We start from the raw sequence: 22595 nt of genomic DNA on the forward strand, positions 1-22595 counted from the left end.
GAAACACACTAAAATGGTTATATTGCATTTTAGGCTGTGCCATGCTTTTAATGGGTGAGAGACTCACTTAAAAGGAAAGTGAGTGAATGTTATTTGGATTTTCGATTTTTGTGTACTGATTTGAAATTGCAGAATCAGTTTGCAATGGTTGGGGGGAAAAACAATTTATATTTTTCTAAATTGCCCCTGGAGTATTTTTGACTGTCCCCATGCTATGCCATGGATTTGTGCTGTGCCTTATAAGTGATGTATGCTTTGGAAATAGTGTCCTGTTGACTGTGATACATGGGGAAAAATGTTGTTGACACATTAAACAGCCCACAAGCAATAGAGTGTGGGTTGTTCTTGCAGAAAAAAAAAACGTGCAGGGAGCTGCACTAAATATGGCATTTTTATTTTTTAAATGCACTGAACTGAGTGGTTATAGTTTGGCAATGGTACAACAGAATGAAACATCTGTGTGTGATAGGATAGCACAAAGATTTAATGGGTTGTGAGTTCTCTTGAAAGATCGCACATTACAAGAAAAAAAAGACGCTTTGACATTTTGCAAAATTACATGGAGTAGAAAAATGACAAGAAAAGTGCCGCTTTTGAAAACAAGAGTCTTGCTGTGTGTGCAGAGCTTGTGCCTTGAAGCTGTCTTGGGCGAGGTGCGTGAAGGCAAACAAAAGCAGAAACAGTACAAGAAAGAGTTAATTTGGATGAACTGTCTGAAACGAGTGAAGCCGCCACAGTATAAGAGTTATAGGCAAAAGAGATAAGCTGCGTGCTAATGGCGCTGCCAGGTGCACATGAAAGATAAACATGCCTGCATTCCTGAGGAAGGGGGAGCAAAAACAGAGAGCTGTTCAAAAAGTAAAGAATTTGCCCAGTAAACTGTGGTACGGAGCAAAGGCTTCATGCAGGATGGCAGACGGGCACATCACATCTGAACATTTACCTATGCATCTGTGAATGGGCCAAGAAAAGACAGCTGCCCATTCCAACAGACATTACTGTGCAAACCGCATTCCCATGTGATGTGATGTGAAGTGAAGTAAAGCGCTATTGCTGTGCAAGCTGCATTCCAATGCTCCATGTGATGTGAACTGAAGTAAAGCGCTGTGCACTGGAGAAGAAACCTCTAGGCGCTTTGAGAAGAGAAAATACACATCTGGCAAACTGCAAGCTACATTGCCAGGGGATGGAGTAACTGACAAAGACATTATGGCATTCCAGATGGAAGCAAAACTGACAAAAGTGCTTAGCCGTTTTGCAAGAGACAACATGCAGAGCGGGGCTTTGAAGTACAACATGAACACTGCACATTAGCCATGATCCAGAAGCCACATGGCTTAGTGCAAGAATGAATGATTTGTTGAAGCAACAAAAGAAACTGGCTTAGACTATCGCACTCAAAGGGGTGGTTCAAAAACAGCAAACGCCCTTTGAAAAAATGACAAGTGAAAAAACCAGAGGCTTGAAAAGACACTGCTAAGAAAAGAAAGATAAATAAACAAAGCTGCCTGTACAACTGTAAGCGGTATTGGACTGAAAGACTTTACCTTTGAAAAATGGAGTGATGCCAGCAGGGCAACCTAAACCAAGATCATGGGACACTGGAAGCAAGTTGGCGCCTGGCATTGGTGATCGCTTTGGTGAAAAAGAAAAGCATTGTGCGACCTGGGTACTTACTATATGGCTTTGTAAAAGCACAGATCAGTCTGAGGTACCATTGACCAGCTATGATTGCATTGCACAAATGAGTTTGTGATTAGGCAGTTACACCCCGTATGGTTGAGTGTAAATAAGCCCCCAGAAACATGCAGAAAGGTGATAAATAATTGCAGTAGCAATGACAAAGTGTGTAGTTACCTGATGAGACTTTTTGAAGATGGGGGTGGTATTATGGGAAGGGGTGGATAACGCTGATATTGAAGTTTTGATGAAATCCTAACATTTCTGTTTGTATTTTGCCTAGGCAAAGCACGACAAGACATTTCATAATATCAAAAATTAATATGCAGTTTGTGGGTGACACTGATCAAAGAAGGGTCAGACGCATTCTCAGAGAAAGCGAGCCACTGCGACATGCTATTTCAACTTTAACGTGCCCTGCACCGCACTCAATGCTGTAACCTGCGAATAGTGTCCAACAGAGTAATAACTTTTGCTGAACTGGCACGATGCAGACTTGGCTAATTATCAAGTATTTGATGCTACACATTTAAATGACATGTTTTGCCCTTTCTTGTTTAAAGGACTATGGACAATGAATTGTGGACTGTAACATCAGGCACCACATACAGCTGTGTGACACAGCAATTGAATGCTAACACATTGAAAAATGGTTTTTAAATGCACTGTTGAGATGAATCTGAAAAAACCAAATGGTTTTACTCTTCCAACTGAATGGCTTTAACCAGAGATGTTTTGTTTTTTGAAAAAAAAAATATTCTACATTGCACGTAGGCAGGAGAATGATTTATGAACTGTTGGGGCAGCAGAATTATGCAAGCAGGAGTGTAATTTATTTTGAGATAAGATGAGTGCGCACATCAAAGTCACCTGTGCGTAGGTTAAGATTCTTAATTGAAGTAATGCTGCCAAGTGTATGAGCTATAATTTGAAATGGTAATCTTTGAAACACTGGATACTTTTACAGCCAGCTTAAGGCAGGTAAATGAAACCATGACTGACTTGATGTTTGATTTTATGACACAGAGTGTGACACGGTTTTTTGTTAAACCAACCAGTTTCATGTTTTTGTGGGGACAGCTGTCTCCAGCACACTAATGCAAAGAGTCAACTTTTGATTGTAAACATTTGGAATAATTCTTTGGAAAAGCGCTACAAATGAGTATCCACATGGAATTGCTAGTGTACTGGCCTGGCACATTGTCAGGCATCTTTTGTCACTGAATGGATACCATTTGTTTAATTTGTCTAATGTGATGTTTCTCTGACCAAGAACTGCAGCGAGTGTTCTCGCCAAGATCTTATGAACTATAACTTGACTAAATGAATTTTTTCCATGGTGTGATGAAACAGCCACTGCCGGATAGTAGTATGGTGTTTGTGGCTAAAGTTAATATTGTATATGGTAGATATCCCACTTGAAGAAGGGTATTCTCCAAGTCACAGAAGGTAGACACTGTGAACCTGTTAGATTTTCCAGTAGTAAGACAACATGTAAATTGTAGACTGGTAATGCACACCTTCATTATTACAGTGCTACACTTAGACATAGATTTATCATGAGGCAATGTTTCCTTAGTACTACCAAGCTGCTACAAATGGAGTCCATTTCTATGGCCCATCACTAGAGTGCGCGTAGCTAGGGAGCTAGATTCATTAATTGCAGGAGCTTTATATGCTTGTGACATAGAAACTGTGCACTATAAGCTAGCCACTATGGGTTCTGATGCCAGCTCTGCTATAGAACTTCTGGCCTAGTGGGGCCCATTGATATGCCCAGCACTGCTACAAGTATTGACAGCCAATTGAAGATGACAGAATTTTAGACATGTAGACATTTTTGTCTGCCATAGGGCAGGTCAACAAGACTGCTAAATACACACAATGCATTGTATGGCAAACATTGTTAAATCAGCAGGTGTTGGCTTTTTACTGGGTGGGGGCAACCATCCTCCACACACTGGCACGCAGAGCTACAGTTACCAGCATACATATGGATTGAATTGCTTGCTTTTGATTGCATGAATAACACATGCCATGCTTTGATGTAAATTAGTAGAATTGTTTTTATTTAGACAACCTGGTGCCCATGGGTTCACCTTGTTCACGAAATTAGATGGTTTCTGGTTGGGTTCCACCTACCTGGGGGAAGTGCCTAGTCACACAGCCCATAGTCACGCTTGAATGCCCTGGGATCAGGGGGAGGGTAGGCCCTTAGGGTGAAAGGCTGCCAGGTTTTAGAATTGGTAACCATACATAAATGCAATAGTGCATTGTAGATTAGACTACACTGGATTGCCTTGACATTTTAACTGCATGCTGCTTTTTAACTGACAATCAGTTATACAAAATTGATTTAGGTATTTTTGTGTAGGCCAGGTTTTGGCTAGAGTAAATGTCCATGTTCACTTGGCGTAGGTATTTTTGTGTAGGCCAGGTTTTGGCAAGGGTATATGTCACTGTTCACTTTGTGTACATTTTTGTTTAGGTAGTGTTTTACCTTGCATGCCACGCTAACTAACCGCTATAAGATAGTTTGCTTAAACCTCTTGCAAAGCCCCAAGGTCTTTATCACTGCACTAAACACTATATTGATAGGTATTAGTCAGCATTTGTCGCACAAACGTTGAATAGGGGTGGAATGTAGTGATACACGAAATTGCAACCTTGCCAATCAGGGCTTTAGATGACAGCATTAGCCGCTGAAAGCCAATAGTGTATTCAAGGTATGTGCTAAAAATGCTGACAGTAGTCTGTTGTAGCACTTCCATTATGCAGTAGTGAGCTACAAGGAATATGCAGGCCTAGTATGAAATAGGTCACATTGTTGATAGACAGGCAGGGAGGGCCCCCAGCTATGTAGCTAATAGGTTTTTGGAGTGTTTGGAACATCATGGCACCTATATAGCGCTTAGATAGCCAGTCTTAAGCGCTATAAACACTAAGCTATGAGTGCATGCCTTTTAGAGCTTGCAGATGGGGTTAATACATCCCTGCTTCCCTTAGAATATTCAGCCTCACTAACGTTAGCCCTGGCTCCAAGCTAATCTTCCTTTTCTCTGGGAAGGTACTGATAAGACATTCCTCAGCCAGCGCAGATGGGAACAAGGGAGGGGGTAGGAGCGAGCAGGGAGCATCTCAGAGAGAGCTGGGTTTTTTCCATGAGCCAGTTGCGCAGGGAAAGTTCTGGAACTGTGCGTCATGGTGACTGACAGCAAGAGGGTATAAAATATCCATGCACACATGGATCAGGGGGAGATCGCCTGTGGACTTGATTCGTGTACAGTCAGGTGCCCGGAATTGGCTCTCACGGTGTCCTCCAGCCTTGTTTTTCTATGAGCGGGGCTTGTTTTACAGCTAGCTTATGAGAAACCCAGGTCTCCCAGGGCTGATTAAGGGACGTAAGACTGTGTTTCTCTATGTTTCTCTATATTTCTCTATGTTTCTCTATGTTTATCTAAGTTCCATGTTTCACTATATTTTGCATTGCTCTTTGTTTTATGCTTTGTAATATTCTCTAACTTGAATACCAAATGTATATGAAATTCACTGCTTAGAATAAATATGCTAAAGCTTTGAGGGTGTCATTTGTCACTAGCATGAGATCACTGCTCAGCACAATAGAACCTGTATTTTGGGCTGAATTGGGTATTTTTGCTCTCAAAGGGCTGGCCCCGAGGAAGATTTTGCCCAATATCAAGACATTACCGAAATACAATTTAGCCAAATTGTTTTTGGTGCAAAAATGCAGATTTGGGGTAACGTATATATAATAACGGGGGATGAAAGGAGCACCTGTATTTTGCAGTAAAAAAAGTGGTAAATATCAGCAACAAAAATTAATCGAAAATGTATTTTGGCAAAACAAAGTTTGGAAAACACATCAGCGATCCTTGAGAATATTGTCTGATGGGTAAATAAATGGCCAAAAGTATCATCTTCCAGCCATGAACTGTCATGAAAGTGCATAGTGTTCAATGATAAAGAGGGGAGGGAAGAAACGCATAGAGGAACTTCCTGGACCAATCCAGATTAAAAGCGTCCACTGCCATGAAGCATAAGCCTGACACAGGTGGTGGCTCTTGTCTATCGCAGACAAATCTATCTTCGGAAAGCCCCACTGTTGAAAAACTGGCTCGATGACTGCTCTGTTCATTTGACATTCATGAGTCTGCTCAGGGTTGAGGTAGAGGGAAGAACAAGTTACTTACACCTGGTAACGTTCTTTCGACTGGATGTTCCTCCCACATATTCCTCATCTTTGATATCTCCAATATCTAGCTTTAGCTTCAGCTGCTTCAGAAATACATTTCGGCAGAGGACACTGTGCGTCGATGCTGTCAAGTCGATGTCCCTCGAGGGCCTTCATCTCAAGGATGATGTCATCGAAGGTATAGATAGAACGGGCAGCGCCCGCTGGCTTCAGCTATGTTTTTTCGTGTCATTCCTACAGTAGAACTACCAGCATTAATGAGGTTTAGACCATACTAGACTCTGAAGCAGCGTAAACTGCAATGACATGGAAAATTCTACTGCAGGGTAGGCTTGCGAGGGTCGATGAGGAATATATGGGAGGAACATTCAGTCGAAAGATCCTCAACAGGGGTAAATAACTTGTTCTTCTTATGGATTGTGTCCTCCCATGTATTCCTCATCTTTGATAGACTCCCAAAGCAGTATTAGTTTTGGTGGAGCGAATAAGAATTTTGTCATCAAGGGTTGTTGTGAACCGAATGAAGGTCCGATTGCTCTCAGCTCCCAAAGATTGATGTGTAATTTGGACTCCGATGGAGAGCAACGACCGCTGATTGTCAGATCATTGGCTGCCCACCCCGTGAGTGAGGCGTCTGTAACTAATGTTATCTCAGGCCATGGTTGCCAAAAAGGTTCTCCATTCAGAATGTTGTCCTCGCAGGCCCACCACAGGAGATCCTGTGCGACCCTGTTTGGAACCTGAATTAGGTCTGACATGTTGCCCGAGAATGGAGACCATTGTGCCCTGGGAGCCCATTGAAGGGATCTCATTCTCAGACGAGCCTCTGGCATCAGAAAAATACTGGATGCCAGGAGGCTGAGCAACCTCAAGAAGTCGAAATCCGGGAGACGCTGGGCACTCTGAAATTTGGTCACCATCTGCAGAATGTCTTGAACCCTCACCTCGGGTGGTGAGGTCTTTCACAAGGATGTATCCAGCACAGCCCAGATGAACCAGAGCTTTTGAGATGGCATCATGTGGGACTTCTTATAATTGAAGGAGAAGCCCAGTCTTTGAAGAGACTGGCAGGTCACACTGAGATGATCCAAGACTTGTTTGGGAGAACGCGCCCTGATCAGCCAATCCTCCAGGTAGGGGCAGACGTTAAACCGCCCCCTCCTGAGACTCGCTGCCACCACAGCTATCAGTTTGGTGAAAACCCTTGGGGTGGAGGTCAGCCCGAACGGCAGAACTGAAAACTGATAAGAGAACCGCCAATGCCAAACCTCAGGTACGTTCTGTGCTTGAGATGGATTGGCACATGAAAATAAGCATCCTGAAGGTCCAATGACACCATCCATTCCTGGAGCTGGAGGGCCTGAAGGATCTGAGAAAGTGTGACCATCTTGAACGTGTCCTTCCTGAATAACTTGTTCAAGTATCTCAAGTCCAAGATGGGTCTCAGTACTCAGTCCTTCTTGGGGATCAGGAAATATGGATAATACCATCCTTGGTTCCTCTCCGTTACAGGTACTGGCTTTATAGCACCTTTCCCTAGCAGGGTCAACATTTTCTGCACACGGAACGGATCTGGAACCTTTAACGAATGGCTTCCCGGTGGATAATTCTGAGATCTCTGAATGAAGGGGAGGCAGTAATATGAGAAACCAGAAGGTGTCTCACCCACTAGTCCCCGGGGATCTGTCATCCAGGTAGCCAAGACACAGCCATCGCTTTTGGATCCAGATCCTGGAGGTGGACCAGTGCGGGAGGATCACCTAGATGAGGGGTTTTCGGGACGTGGGATTGGGACACCGGATGGTGAGACGCGGTATCCCCTTTCCCCAATCCTACCAGGTAGGATACTTAGGAACTCAACCTCCACCCCTTTCCCGACACGAAAATGTTCTCATGGACAGCTCACTGTGAGAGAAAACGGACTAACAACCCAGCCGTATACCTGCCATGTCCCAGCACAAGGGTCAGGCAGAGTCAGGCAATTACTGATTATTACACACACCTGACTTCCATCACACTTCCCCACATGGATAAAATGCGGAGCATGAAAGCACATTCGGAGCAAGCAAACACACGAGGAAGCAGCAGTTCCGAGATGGCAGTTTAATATGCAGAGAAAGACGGCAGGACCAGAAAGGGTGGCAAGGAGGGAATTGTCATTTGCCTTTTCAGAGGAAACTGCTACTTTCACGAGCCCTCGAGAACAAGAAAAATAAGACCGGGAATTGAAGCTGAAGAAAAGTGCATTGTGTGTCAAAGGTACCCGGGGCTCTCCCGCATCGATAGCTGAAGCAAGAAGGAGCGATTGCTGCCGTGGTACTGTCTTTGGCTCCTACAACAAAGCAGGGCCAGTAAAGTCAGCACAGCCAGTGAGTCGGGGAGACTGCTAGCAAACAGTTCTGTGTTAGAACTAAGGTTGCAAGCGGCAACATTTTATGAAGAAATCTGCAAAGAACAGGGTGTGAGGCGAATGTGATGAGCGACACGAATATAACTGAATATCCAAGGAGTGACTAAACTTTTAGAACCAAGATAGATACCATATACAGAGTGGTCCGGCACCACGTGGTTGCTCATTCGAAAGTCTCTGTTAGGTAGCCAACTGAGGGTGTGAAATTGTGAACTGTGAAATCGAAGTGGTCCTTTAATGGGTGAAGCTAAACCCTGTGCACATTCAAAAGTCTTCGATAGCTAATACGAACTGCAATTGGTCCTAGCCTGGCTGAGGGAGACTTATTGTGTAAAAGGGATCTGAGACCAGCTGAGGGAATCCGGGATGAACCGTAATTCACCCGAGAACAGATATTCTATATAACATTGGAGAAGAGGATCTGAGCCGAGAAGAGGGGGATCCAAACTAAAGATGGTGGTATAAAAATGTTTTCATTTGTGTTGGTACGTCAGGCCCTCCGAATCAAGAGACTTTCATAACTTAAGAGAGTTGGGTACAGAAGGTCCTGATGTTGGTAATGGAACTGTGTCCTTGTGCCGAAAAAGCCAGAGAGTGTGCTATGCTCGAGTGAACCACCTTATCCCGTGCTGAAAATGTGGGGAAGGGAGGCCAACATCCGGACATCATTTTGTGAACATTTCTTTATTTTTCATGAACATTACCCCACACTATTTGTATTTAGCGGTAAGGATTGGCAATACGATTTTTAGTATAGGCCCTTTTTATTTTGATGAGACACCACTAGCACTGCATTATTATTATTGGATGGTCGTAGATTGCTCCCATCTGTAGTTTTAGGATTAGATAGGCATTTATCACACCTTTGTTAAAGTTCAATAAACACCCTTGAACTGTGGTCACTTGTGTCTATCTTACCTTGATACCATGCCTTCCTTACAGTAACCTTGTACTATGGTTTGTAATTCCCAAGCATCTGAAGTAATACCCTGCCATTCTTTCAGATGCTGAGACAGTCTGCCTGCCACTGGGGTGTCGTGAGTCAAGACCTCAGAGGTTTTGAGGCGGCTGAAGCAGTGGCTGATGGTAAAGTTGCTGCTGCTCGGGCGGGCTTTGCATGTCTCCCTCGTCCATCACGAGGGAATCTACCCTGCTCTCTTTGACCAGCATGTCCTCTCGCTCTTCGAACTGAGGAGTAGTAGCGATAGGATCTACCCCTACAAGACGTTCACTGGGGTGAAAGGGCTGAAGCTGCCTAAAAGCGGCACCTAGAGACTTGGCTGCCGCCTTTTAGGTCTGCAGCTTCTCAAGGCTTTCGACAGCCTTGTTGCCAGTAATATGAGATCCGGTGCAAATCCAGACTTCTTTAACCACACAAACCTGCGTATCACGGTGCTTGCCGCCATGACTCTGCTAATACTGTCGGCAGAATCCTAACCCTACTGAAGAGACTCACACATGGCCTCCTTGCCATCTTTTACAATGGCCAAGAAGGTGTCTATTTCTTTCCCTTCGGGAATATGTTCAGCCGCCATGGATGCACAGTCCCATAAGGTGTAGGTGAATTTTACAAGGACACATGTACAGTTGGATGATTTGAGAGCCATGCTCCCAGCTGAAAAGACTTTCTTTGAGCAGGCGTATATACGTTTATCATCCCGATTTTGTGGGATGGTTGGATAGGCAGCTTGCATGGAGGTAGAAGTTGCTGCTTCCACCACCAGACTTTCTGGGGTAGGATGTTTTGACAAGTAGCTGGGGTCATTACTTGACAGCCTATATTTTTTTGTAAAATTTCTATTGACTGCCGGACTTCTTTCCGGTGCTTCACAATTTGCCCTTACTCTCTTTTGTAGAGTGATATGAAAAGGTAGGATAGGATCCCTTTGTGGACCTTTGTCCAGGATATCTGTGAGGTCAACCTGTTTGAAGAGGAGGGCAGGCGTGGTCCATCCCTTATAATCAGTGACCCTGGTCATTAATTGTCTGTAAGATGCATCTGCGTGATCATCTGGTTCCGACTTGCCAAAATCCAACTCTGGTGAAGTGTCCACCCCACTGGCTGACTGTAAATATTGACGCAGACTCTGCAATCTAGATTTCTCTGATATAAAGCTACCAGGGACATTAAGAGTGCCATATTGCAATCCAAAAGGTGGATCGGTGTCATCTGAAGGCTCATTGTCTTCATAAATGGATGTGTGTGATTTAAAAAAATCCTTTCTAGGCAAAGCTATTTTGAATCACTGGTAAAGGCGTCGCTGGCTTCAATGGTTTCGAGCCAGATGCTGATGGAGTCATCAATGTCTTCGATGAAGATGTCTTGGGCGTTGATGGCGTTGATGAGGTCGATGATTTGACTTGTCCGTGACGGACTTCGATGGCTCGAAATATTCTTCGATGGCTTTTCATTGTGTCGAGGTCTCAACGGCTCTCAATGAGAATCTGGCCTTCCTCCTGGGCTCGAAGGCGTGCAGGAATTGACTCGAGCCCTTTCCTTACCGGCTTCAGAAGGCATGGTAGCATGGCCTACTTGCTTCGAAGATTTTTGGCTCTCAAAAATATTTAGCATTTCCTGCCTGAATGATTCCCATTCAGCAGGAGCAGAGGTCTTAGTGGGACAGGATATAGTCCTCTCTGGGGAGGAGTCGTGTGAGGAAGACGAAGTAGGCGATTTATGATGCCTTTTCTTCGATTTCCTCGACGACGACAAGAAGTGGTGGGAGCCATTCTGTGACATGGACCTTTTAGTCCTCTTCCGTTGAGGAGAACCACCTCTCGCTTTATCATTTTTCCGACGTGGTAGTCGAAGGTGATTTTTGGGTGATTCTACCTATCGCCAATTACCCTTTATGCTCCTTCAGAGCATTTCGGTCATCGACTGACACTTCTAACAGGTCAAAGTCTTGTGCTCCACACTGAGACACCACAAGCACACCCGATGTTGATCCGACTGTGACATTTTTGCATGGCAGTCTTGGTATTTTTTAAACCTGTTCTTCAGGGTTGTCAGAGCCGAAGACGAAGACATTTTCATAGAAATATATGAAGCGTGCCATAGTTCACGAAGCAAAAGCTTACTCAGAAAAAGGAACTGGAGCCAACCTTCAATGACATCATCCTCAAGACGGAGGCCCTCAAGGGACATCGAGTCGAGCGCATCGACGCACAGTGCCCTCTGCCAAATTTATTTTCCAAAGCAGATGAAGCTGGATATTGGAGATATTAAAGATGAGGAATACATGGGAGGACACAAACCATTCATAAGAGATTTTGTTCTCCTTTGCTTGTTCAAATAAAACATTGCAGTTGTTTTTTTAATGTAAGTATGAACCATTTTACCCTGGATGAGTTATCATAGAGATAAGAGGATAAGGGGAATGACAAGGAGTCCCCTTTGGGAACGGTTTGTGATGCAAACCTTCCTGGACTGAGGATCTGACTGATGGTTCCAGCTGGACAGTAAGTGTATTTGCATTGGTTTCATCTTGAGCTTGGCCAAAGGCATAATCAGAATACACAAGCCATGAGGCCCAGAATTGTTGGAAACACCAGGCAGATATCGGAACTCCGGTTTTGAAATGATAAATGGCCTGTTTTAGAGATGAGATCCTACTTGGAGGAGGAAACAAACGTCACGGATATGTGTCAAAAATCGCTCAAATGAACAGAATGTTTTAGAAGGGTTGGAGCAAGACTTTTTATATTAACTGAAAACCCAAAGGAATGCATGGTATTGCAAACCACTGAGAGGCTGGACAGATTTACTTATGGTAAGGGGGCCCTGATCAACCAATGGTCCAGGTATAAAGCATTAATTTTAACAGTGTTCAGTGAACAGGAGAGACTGCTGATGCTACCTATTGACTTCACTGGTCTCCGGCGCTTGTAACAACATGTCTGTACTTTCCAAGATCTGCAGGGAACTAGCCAAGCCTTCCCATGTACCCTGCAATGCACTGGCCTCACACTTTGCCACCAAAACTCAGGAAATCCTGACCACCCTTTCTACACTGCCTCACAACCCATCCTACACCCCTTCACCTCCATCCACCCCCTCCCTCCTCCTTCTCTTCCTTTTCCCCTGTCACACCTGAAGACTTTGCCCGAGTTTTCCACTCCATGAAGGTCTCTTCTAAACAGGTTTCTCCTTGCTCATCCAGAAGCATCAAGGATAACATCAGCTCTCTTTCCCCTGCAATCGCCGATTTCTGCAAACACTCTTTTGCCACTGGATCTTTCCCCTTAAGCACTCCCTTGTGTGCCCACTCCTGAACACACCATCGTCAGACCCTATCTGCCCTGCCAGCTACCGCCCTATTTCCATCACCCCCTTCCTGGGGAAGCTGCTTAAGAAGCTGGCCTTGCCCCAACTCACATACTGAACTTGTTGGTGGTCTCCACAACCATCAATCTGGATTCCGAGCATCCAGAGGCACGGAAACTGCTCTTCTGAACACCCGTGAAGAACTGCTTGCATCTCTGGACTCCAACTCCCCAGCTGCCCTTATCCTTCTTGATCTCTCCTCTGCCCTTGACACAGTCAAACATTCCATCCTCATACAAAGGCTCCATGATACCCTTGGTATCTCGGAACAGGCACTGGACTGGTTGACCCCTTTCATCACTAACCGCTCTTGCCAAGTCAACCTGGGCACCTTCTCCTCTCCTCCCTCCCTCTCCACTTGTGGTATCCTCCAGGGCTACACACTCTCCCCAAGGTCCTTTAACATCTACCTTGCTCTCCTTGCACGCCTCATCGCCTCCTTCGCCTCCCACTTCCAGCGTTAAGCAGACAACACACAGCTCTTTTTCAAACTCCTTGCTGACCCTTTTGCACCCTGCATCACCCCTGACTTCCTATCTGCCATCTAGTCCTGGTGTGCCTCCAACGATCTCTGCCTCAACACCTGTAAAACCGAGATCCTTCCCATCAGGACCCCTGCTCCCTCCTTCCCCTCACTCTAGTTGTCCCCCCCTGGGCTCTCCCCCTGAGCCTTCAACTGAAGCCAGAAACTTTGGAGTCATCTTCAACTCGGCTTTCTCCTTACTCCCTCACACTCAGGACATTGCCAAGAAGTCCCACTTTCAGCTCTTCCTTCTCAAAGGAATTTTACTTTTTCTCACTTCCCTCAGAGGCTCAATGTGACCAAAGCCCTGGTTCTCTCTAGGCTTGACTACTGCAATAGCCTCCTCCTGTATCTTCGCTCTTCCACTCTGCGACCCCTCCAGCTAATCTGGAATAGGGCAGCAAGACTTATCCTTGGCCTTTAGGCCAGGGACTGCATCTCTACTGCACTAAAAAGTCTTCACTGGCTCCCGGTTGCAGCAGGGATTTAATTTTAATCCCTCTGCATCATCCACAAGGCTGTCTGGGCCAGGGGACCACACAATCTTCAACTTTATCTCACTAAATAATCTCCCTCTAGACCACTACGTTCTTCTGGAACCAACTCTTTGTGTGTAAAGCGTTTTGCTAAACAGAGAGTAGGTGGTTGTTCATTTTCCTCAGCGGGCTCCCTCCTATTGAATAGCCTCCCCTTCTCTCTGTGCCTTGAGTAGGATCTTCTCAAATTCCGGAAGCTCCTTAAGACTTTCCTCTTTTCCTCCTCCTTCCCTTCTTCTCTCCTCTGCTAATGCCACAGCTGCTGTGATCGGTGTCCTGGGCCCTTATGCATCCTCGGGCCCTGACTTCCCACACCAATCTTCCCAGCTCCTGACCATCCACAGCACTTGCATCTGCACACTCTCCGCCCTGAAGGTTTGAACTTACACCTTACACCTTACACCCTAGGAATCTACCTCGACTCCTCCCTCACACTGACAAGACAGATCAATTCCATCTCATCAGCCACTGCTTACACCTGTAAACTCATCAATGCCAGCAGACCTTACCTCTCACCATCCAACTGCATCACCTTAGCCAGAGCGCTAGTCCTTTCCAAAGTTGACTACTGCAATGCGCTATACTTGGGAACTAGTCAGAAAAACATCAACAAACTACAAGTCATACAAAACAACGCCCTGCGAGCAGCCCTGAACATACCCAAACATGAACACATCTCGGACGCCAGACGCACCTGCCATTGGCTATCCATACCACAAAGAATTGAATATAAAACCATCTCACTCACACACAAATGCCTAGCTAACCAAGCACCCAGATACCTATCCGACAACCTCAAGCACCACACCCCAGCGCGCCCTACCAGATCAGCTCAAACACACTGCTTAAATATCCCAAGATTTAAGCTCCAAAAAGCAGGTGGCTCCAGCTTCCCCGTGCTTGCCTCCAAACTTTGGAATTCACTTCCACTCGAGCTGAGATCAGAACCGTCCTTTCACAGATTTAGACACAACACCAAAACTTGGCTTCTATCCAAAGAAACTGCCTAGCCCTACCTCACTAGCATGCACCAAGACTGTAAATTTGTAAATATGTAATCGATTTAAACATTTCTGCTGCATTATTCTTGTTGTATTCATTATTCTTGTTGTATTCATCGCAAGCGCCTGGATGCCCTAGGGCCAGGCGGCGCTATACAAATAATAAACTAAACTAAACTAAACCTCCCGTGGCCCCAGTCCGTGTAGCACTCAAAATTCCTAGCACATCATCTGTGGCTCACGCACAAGCTCAGATTCCCCAGAACTTACCCTCTTCCTTGCTGCACTTGCACGTTCTGAATACTCACAAGGCATAGTAGGTTTGTCACTTCTACCATCCCCCCTCTGCTCTTTAATATTGTGTTTTTAATGTATTTCCCACCCTTGCTCCCTCACTGCCCTGCGGGCGCTTTGAAACAGTATTTTCTTATTGTACAAGTGTCTAACAAGCAAACAAAAAATAAATAAATAAAAGCTTGTCCTTGGGAGTTATATATTTTACATCTAAAGATTAACACATTGAAGGCTGAGGGTGAGGTCATCACCCACCAATTCCAAACTGCCTTCTCCATAAGAGAAATCTCCATTGCCAATAAGGGCTAATATGGGATGGAACATGACAGTTTGGAAAAACAGGTAGAGGTTTGTCACGTTTGTCAGGGGGTAGAAAATCTAATGCCTGCATAGCTTTAGACAAAGCTAAATGAAACTGTTTGGATGTATAAGGTATCATTATCGCTGGTGTTAATTCTTGGTACCATAGGAGGCGGAGGAGTTTTAAAGAAATGTCAACAGGACGAGAAGGTGGGACCGGAACCTTTGAAACTCATCTGAAAGGAGAGACTCCATGACTACATTAGTGATAGATTGAACGATGGAATAGAGGGATAAGGAGAATAATTCTCCACAGAAGCCATCATAGAGCAGGGTTAAAAATTGCTGGGAGCCATTAGTCCTGGTTATAGCCGAGGTTGGCTTGACACCACCAACTACCGCAAGCTACATTTGGCTCCACAGGCCAACTGGTGCAATGGAAACCTCCTTATGTGACGTTAATTCTCTGTTTTTGGCAATGTGTACAAATGACAATTACAACGCCTCTAGAAGACATTTAAAACATAATTGGTTGCATAATTGGATGCAGAACACCCAGGAGCTCCTTCTAGTCAAATCCTTGTTTCGATAACTGTAGATTAAAGATGGAATGTCAACCCCGATCAAATAAGGAGTGACTGAAGTATTGACCATTTTATGATGACATGTTTAAAACAACTGGTCCCTATGCTTGAACATAAGGTAGGAATACATCATCAGCAAAGAGAAAAAGAGTAAACCTTCTTCCAGAAATGAAAAGGGTAGATCCTCCTCCGGAGGGATAGGTAAAGTGGAAATTGAGGGATAGGGGAAACTTCCTCCCTCACTGGAGTACTGGAAAGTTTTTTAAAGCAGTACTGTGAGAGTCAACCATAGGGCGCGGAGAAATGGCCGCCTAGGCTGACAGCTCCGCTCTCTCCCATGTTATAAAGGTGGAGTATGACGGTGTTCTGCACTGGATCGAGGCGTGAGTGGCTGGCAGGAGGGCTGCTGTAGCCCATACGGGGCTGCGCTGGGCAGCAAGGAGCCAGAAGCCACCGGAGCTGCAGGCGCAGGCCCAGGAACCTGATGGGCCGAGCGATGGCGGTCTTGGGTCGGTGCTGCAGTGGAGGAGGAGGAGCCGCCTTGAGGCTGAAGAAGACTGGTGCCCCCAAGTAAGGAGCAGGGTTAGGCCTGCGGGAATGGATCCCGAGGAGGTCCGGTACGATGAGGGACAGAGGTGCAATGGGGCAGGGGCAGCCACGCACCACGCAGTCACCCGCACTGCTGGTCAGCAGCCGCAGAAGAAGGCTTGGGCCGAGGGTGGGCACTACATGGCCGCACTGCAGGCAGGCCCCGGATTGCAGGGGGCCGACAGAACATAAGCCTGGAAGGCTTAATTCAGCAGCGGAGAACCCCCAGAAGCACGTTGGACGCCCAGGGGAAATCGAGCAGGGAGACAGCTGAAGAGTATATGGCCCAGGGCGGCCTGGGTGAAAGGCCTGGATGGGGAGAGTGACATCTTATCGGCAGCGAGGCGGGCCACCTGTGGGGCTGGCTGGGGGAGCCCACGAGGAGGATCGCTCCACTTTTGAAGCAGGCCTGCTGGGTGAAAGATGTGTGAGGTGCAAGATGGCGAGGGTTATAGCCTAGAGGAAGTCTGCGATGGCTAAGGACACACGAACATAGGTTGTGGAGGATACTCTTAATGCAGTGAGCTTTTGGAGCGCATGACAAGTGCAGCAGATCCTATCATCCTACTATAGAGGAGAAGCAGGAGTGAGTGTGGGAAGGACACAGAGTGCTGGGTGAGCCCGCTTGCACGCCCTCAGTGAGTCTGCGGGCGCAGTGGGCCCAGGAATGACAGCAGAAGGGGCATCCGAAATAGCAGCTCCTATGGTCTGGCCCACATGCAGGAAGGCACCGGCGAGGGGTGCTCTGGGCCACTTGGACATTTTGAATTCTCTCTGTGGGATTGCACAGCCTGACACACAGGGTCCACCCAGAGGGGCCCCAGGCCCAACCAATTAATTTGCACATTGATCTGACCTTGAGGAGAGTGGGCCACCAACACTGTCAGGCAGACCAGCGGCGAAGTGAATGTCGAAGGGAGCGGCAAGGCCCAAGCCTAGGTCGGGAGACATCAAGGCGTTGTTGGGGATTCAGGAGAAGGCAAAGGAGGGAAACTCCAAAGAAACACTAGTGGATATCCACTCACCCCCAGCGGAGATGGCAACACCAACATCCTTTACGATGGAGGACCTAGTGGAAATGCTTTCGCTTCTGAAACAACATATCACTAAAGAGATCAAGGACACAAAGGACACCATGCTGAAGACAGTGGCAGACCTAAATTCCCACATGATAGGCCTGGAAACGAGGGAAAATGAGGTTGAGGATAAACTGTGCGAACAAGCTCACAATCAAGCAGAGCTCACTAACAGAGTTCTTGGCCTGGAAGAGCAAATAGAGATGATGTGGGCCAAGTAGGAGGATCTCGAGAATCGCTCTTGACGTAATAAAATCAGGATTCGCGGGGTGCTGAGGGATGGACTGGATCAGGACCTGGGGAGCTATGTGGAGGACCTGTTCCGGACTCTGTTGGACCTCCCAGAGTCTGCTGCACTGGAGCTAGACAGAATCCATATAGTGTACTCTACACAACAGCAAAGTCGCAATCTCTCCTCTGTCCACTTTTTTCAACAAAAGGGGCACATCATGGCAGAGGCAAGGAGGGCAGAACCGGTGCAATTTCGAGGGTAGCAAATCTCACTTTTCCAGGACTTGGTACCACGCACCCTGGCAAACAGGCATAACCTGCACATCGTGACGGCCTGGCTACAGGCGCAGAAGATTAAATATTGATTGGGGTTTCCCTGCAGGCTAATATTTGAGTTCAAAAGTCCAAAATATGCCATTGGATCTTAGGAAGAGGCTGCTGCACTGATGTCTGGGCCACGAGGGGGCCAGCCCCAAGAGGAAGTGTCTCAGAGCCAGGAAGGCCTGGCAGGGACAAATCAAGGAGGCAGAGGAGGAGGAAGCACATGGAGGCAGAACCTGAGGCGGACAAAGGCTGAAAGGCTTGAGTGGTGTCATACCTGGGTTGTTTAAGAGAGGGGAAGAACCTACAGCCTCAGCTGAGTCTCCCAACTGGCTGAGCCCTTTCGATACTGGACGGTTGAGTGAGGGCATACTCCAATTGACGAGGAACATGGGGCATGGGAGGGGAGTTGACACCTAGTAAGTTGGGGTCTTCAACTGTCACCTCAATTGTGGGATGACAGGGTTATTGGTGCGCAGGGGGGAAGATCTGTGCAAATGTAATTGGGGTTTGGCTGGAGACACATTTTTTGAGTTACGGCTGCTGTGGGTTATTGTTTCTGGTTTCTGGTTCACATCCTTTCTCACAATGTCGATTTTCGAGCAAAAGGTTCTCGATCCGCCACCCCTGGGGCGCGCAGGTACCCCACCGCAAAGGGGCATGGTCAATATTAAAGTTATAACATGTAATGGCTAATCCCTACATAAAACGCATGACCTTAAATGTGAGGGGCCTAAACTCACCTGGAAAGCAAAAAGCGATTCTGCAGTGGCTCACTTCCCTAGAGGTAGATATAGCATTCATTCAGGAAACCCACTTACTTAAGTAGGATGAAAAGCGCATGATTGGGAAGGAATACACACAGGCATATTTTGCTACGAGTGGACAGAAGAAACGTGGGGTGGCAATCTTAGTCCGCAAGGGTTTACAGCTCTGGACAAGGGGTCTTGGGAAATCGGAAGGTCCCACTTTGGGTAATTTATGGCCCGAATGAGAAACAGGGGGAGTTCCTGGGTAGGCTTAAAGGGATGGTTGGGAGCTTCATGGAGGGGGAGGTAATATTGAGATGGGATTTTAGCTGTGTGGTGGACCCAACAATAGACAAGATGCTGACCCAACGAATAATGAAAGAACCAACTTATATGCCATGACCACCTTTTTGAGGGAACTATCACTGATTGAGGTGTGGCGGTTCGCCCATCAAGGGGAAAGGGGGTACAGTTTCTTCTCAGCAGAACACAGGGGTCAATCCAGGTTGGATATGTTTCTGGTTTCTCCCACTCTCATACCATTAGTCTTTGCTATAGAGATCGGTCCGAGAGCACTTACGGACCAATCCCCAGTGGTACTGGAGTAAGATCTAGACATTGGGACCCCGCAGCCAAAACCTCTGAGGATGTTGAATGAGCGCATCCTTGGGGATGGGCGGTGGGGGGACAGAACAGCAATAGAGAACGCAATATCATAATACTTCCAATAAAATATGTCAGTGTGGGACACTAGGAAGGCAGTAATCAAGGGGGCCATAATAGGGCAGACAATAGCTTGGAACAGATCCCGGTGATTAATCCGCAACGATCAGGAAGAGGCAGTACGGGAGAAAGCAAAGGCACATGTCAATGTAGTAGAAGGGCGCTCAGGGACCTTAGGATAGCCAAGCAGACATTACAAACTCACTTAATGGGGAAAGCAGCACAGTCATTACTCATGACAAAGCAATTTTATTATTCTAAGGGGAATAAAGCGAATAAGCTATTGGCAGCTAAGCTAAGGCCATCGGTAATTACATTAGTGCCTTGAGAGCAGGTGATGGGCAGAGGGTGACTACAGAAATGGGGAAGAGGCAGGTCATGGAAACCTTTTTCAGGAAGGCCTCTGGTCCACACGGGGGGGGACCCCAATCGTATTAGGGAGTTTGTTAGACAAGCCCGGCTCCCGAAGATCCCAGAGGAGATGAGAGAGGCACAGGACGGGCCAATTTCAGCCCAAGAGGTGATTCAGGCCATCCGTACACTTCCAGGGTGTGGGGGGAAATCCCCTGGGCCAGAGGGATTCACTAACATATTTTATAATATGTAGTTAGCTTCCAATCTTATGTGAGCAGGGAGATTATTCCACAAGACAGCAGCTAAAATGGGGAAAGATTTTCCCGCACCACATTTACGCTTGTAAGAGGCCACTGTGATCTTGCCTTGGTCGGTGGATCTTAGCTTTCTGCTGGGCACATATAAGAAGATTTTGGATTTTAGATAAGCTGGTACTTGTCCATGGATAGATCTGTGCACCAGTGTCAAACCCTTGAAGTGGACCCTGTCTTCGATTTTTAACCAGTGTAGCTCCCTTCTAGAATCACTGATATGCTGGGATCTGGTTTTCTGCTTTATGATCCTCACTGCATTATCTGAACAACTTGATAGCTGTGGAGGCATTGTTTATTGGCGCCCAATATGAGAGCATTGCCATAGTCCAGGCGTGATAATATGGTAATATGATGATAATGTGATAATATGGTGGCCCTTACAATGATGGCACAGTTATCCTCCGATAGGCAAGGCCTCAGTGCTTTTAATAATATAAGATGGTAGGAGCAGGTCTTTTTTACATATTGAGCTTGGGCTTCAGTCCACAGGGAGGCTTTCAGCATCAATCCAAGTGTTTTGACCTTGCTCAGGACTTGAATTTGCGTGTATTTTATCAAAAACGAGCTGTAAATTGAAGGTAATTTTGCTCTGGCTAGGTAAGAGCCAAATACCATGAGCTCCGTTATTTTGCCATTAAGGCACATCGAGTTAGCGTCCATCCATAGATCTATAGTATTATAGACCATGGATAGCTGCTTCTTTCTTAAAGTCCCCACTCAGTTCAATCACCAACTGAGTATCATCAGCATAATTGGTGAAGAATGTTTTAATATGGTCAAGGACTACACAAAGGTATCTCAAGTATAGATTGAATAGTAGCAGTGACATACTGGCCCCCTGTGGAACACCACATAGAAAGTCTTTTTCCAGAGAGAGCTTATCCCCCCAGTGTACCCTGGTCATCCAGTTTTTAAGAAAGGACATTATCCAGCCAATTGCTTCTACAGAGCAGTTGTCAGTTTTCTCTAGTGCTGTTTTGAGTAGACTGTGATCCAGCAGATCCAATGCTGCGCTTAAATCAAGAAGAATAAGAAGACACACCGTCCCCTTGTCCATAATGCTAAGTATTTTAGTTTGCAGTTCTAACATGGCGCTCTCTGTGCTGTGTGCTGGGCGGAATCCTGATTGTTGGTGATGTAAGGATTCTGATGCTTCTACATGGTACTACAGTTGCGTGGAGGCTATCTTATCCATGATCTTTAGGATGAAATTAGTTTGTGATGGGCCTGAGATTGTTTGGGTCTCCCTGATCTAGATTGGGTTTCTTTACCAGTGGTGTTATCGTGACCCTTTTTATAGTATGGTCTCTAAACAAGGTGTTAATGATTTTCGTCAAAATGGGGGCAAAGATGTCTGGGTTGTCCAATATTGTTTTAGGCGGAAATATATTTCCTGCACAGGTTGTTGGTTTCATGGTAGCGAGCATTTTTATCATGTCGTTCGTGGAATTTCTGAAAACTTAAAGGTTTTGATGTCTTGGGCTTTCGTCTCAGTCGGGAAGTTTACCAATGTCTTTTTGCTAGATTGGGATTTTGTTATTAATTCCCTGGCTTTAGTGATTTTATTGAAAAAGGCAATCTGAGTTTTATCACACTCTTCTTGGGTCAATGAGAAGGGTGGAGTGATTGTTTTTGGCTTATCTATAGATTTCAAGATGTTAAAGAGTTTGCTAGTGGAGTTAGCTGCTGTGGAAATCTGTTAATTGTAGAAGTTCTTTTTAGCGTCTACTATCATATTCTTATAGGTTTTGTCGCTATTCTTCCATGATGCCTTATTAGCGGGAGTGGGATTTTTTTGCCATTCATTTTCTCTTTTGCTTTTTACTTTTTTTTGTTCTACGAGTTCTCCCGAGAACCATTGTTGTTGTTTGGAATTTGATCTAATTGTCTTACTTTGTGGAGGTGCCTTCTGGTCCGCCAACTTCTTAAGGTGACATAGTAGATTTGTCAGTAGGGAGTCAAAAGTGTCTTCCTCACTTTGGTTGTTTTTAATGTTGTCTAGACATTGTTCGAGTTGATCTCTATTTATGTTTTTGAAATTCCGATGTATCACGCTTGTCGGAGGGTCGGGTGATATTTGGGTGATATGTATTGGTGATATTTACCTGTTGGTAAATATCAACAATACATTTGGAGGCCTCCATGAGGTCAATATCCCCCAATTTATGAAGGAGACAAAAGCAACCTTGAAAGGCTGGGCAGCACAAGAAATATTGTGGCTTGGCAGGGTAACAGCAGTGAAAATGACGATCTTGCCCAGGCTTCTATACACGTTTCAGGCCTTACCGACCCGCATCTCTGACAAAGAGCTGGTGGACCTGCCAAGAGTCGTGGGACAATACATCTGGCAGGGGAAGCGCCTGAGAATTGC

At 45.9% G+C, this 22595-nt stretch overlaps 1 protein-coding gene across 3 annotated transcripts in view; it reads right to left on the bottom strand.

Moving 5' to 3' along the window:
• Positions 1-22595, bottom strand: part of TTBK1 (tau tubulin kinase 1) — a 1457642-nt gene that overhangs the window by 599970 nt on the left and 835077 nt on the right. The window lies entirely within an intron of this gene.

Source organism: Ambystoma mexicanum, chromosome 4q (genome assembly GCF_040938575.1).
Source record: "Ambystoma mexicanum isolate Mex_15411 chromosome 4q, UKY_AmexF1_1, whole genome shotgun sequence".
Classification (NCBI taxonomy): Eukaryota; Metazoa; Chordata; class Amphibia; order Caudata; family Ambystomatidae; genus Ambystoma; species Ambystoma mexicanum.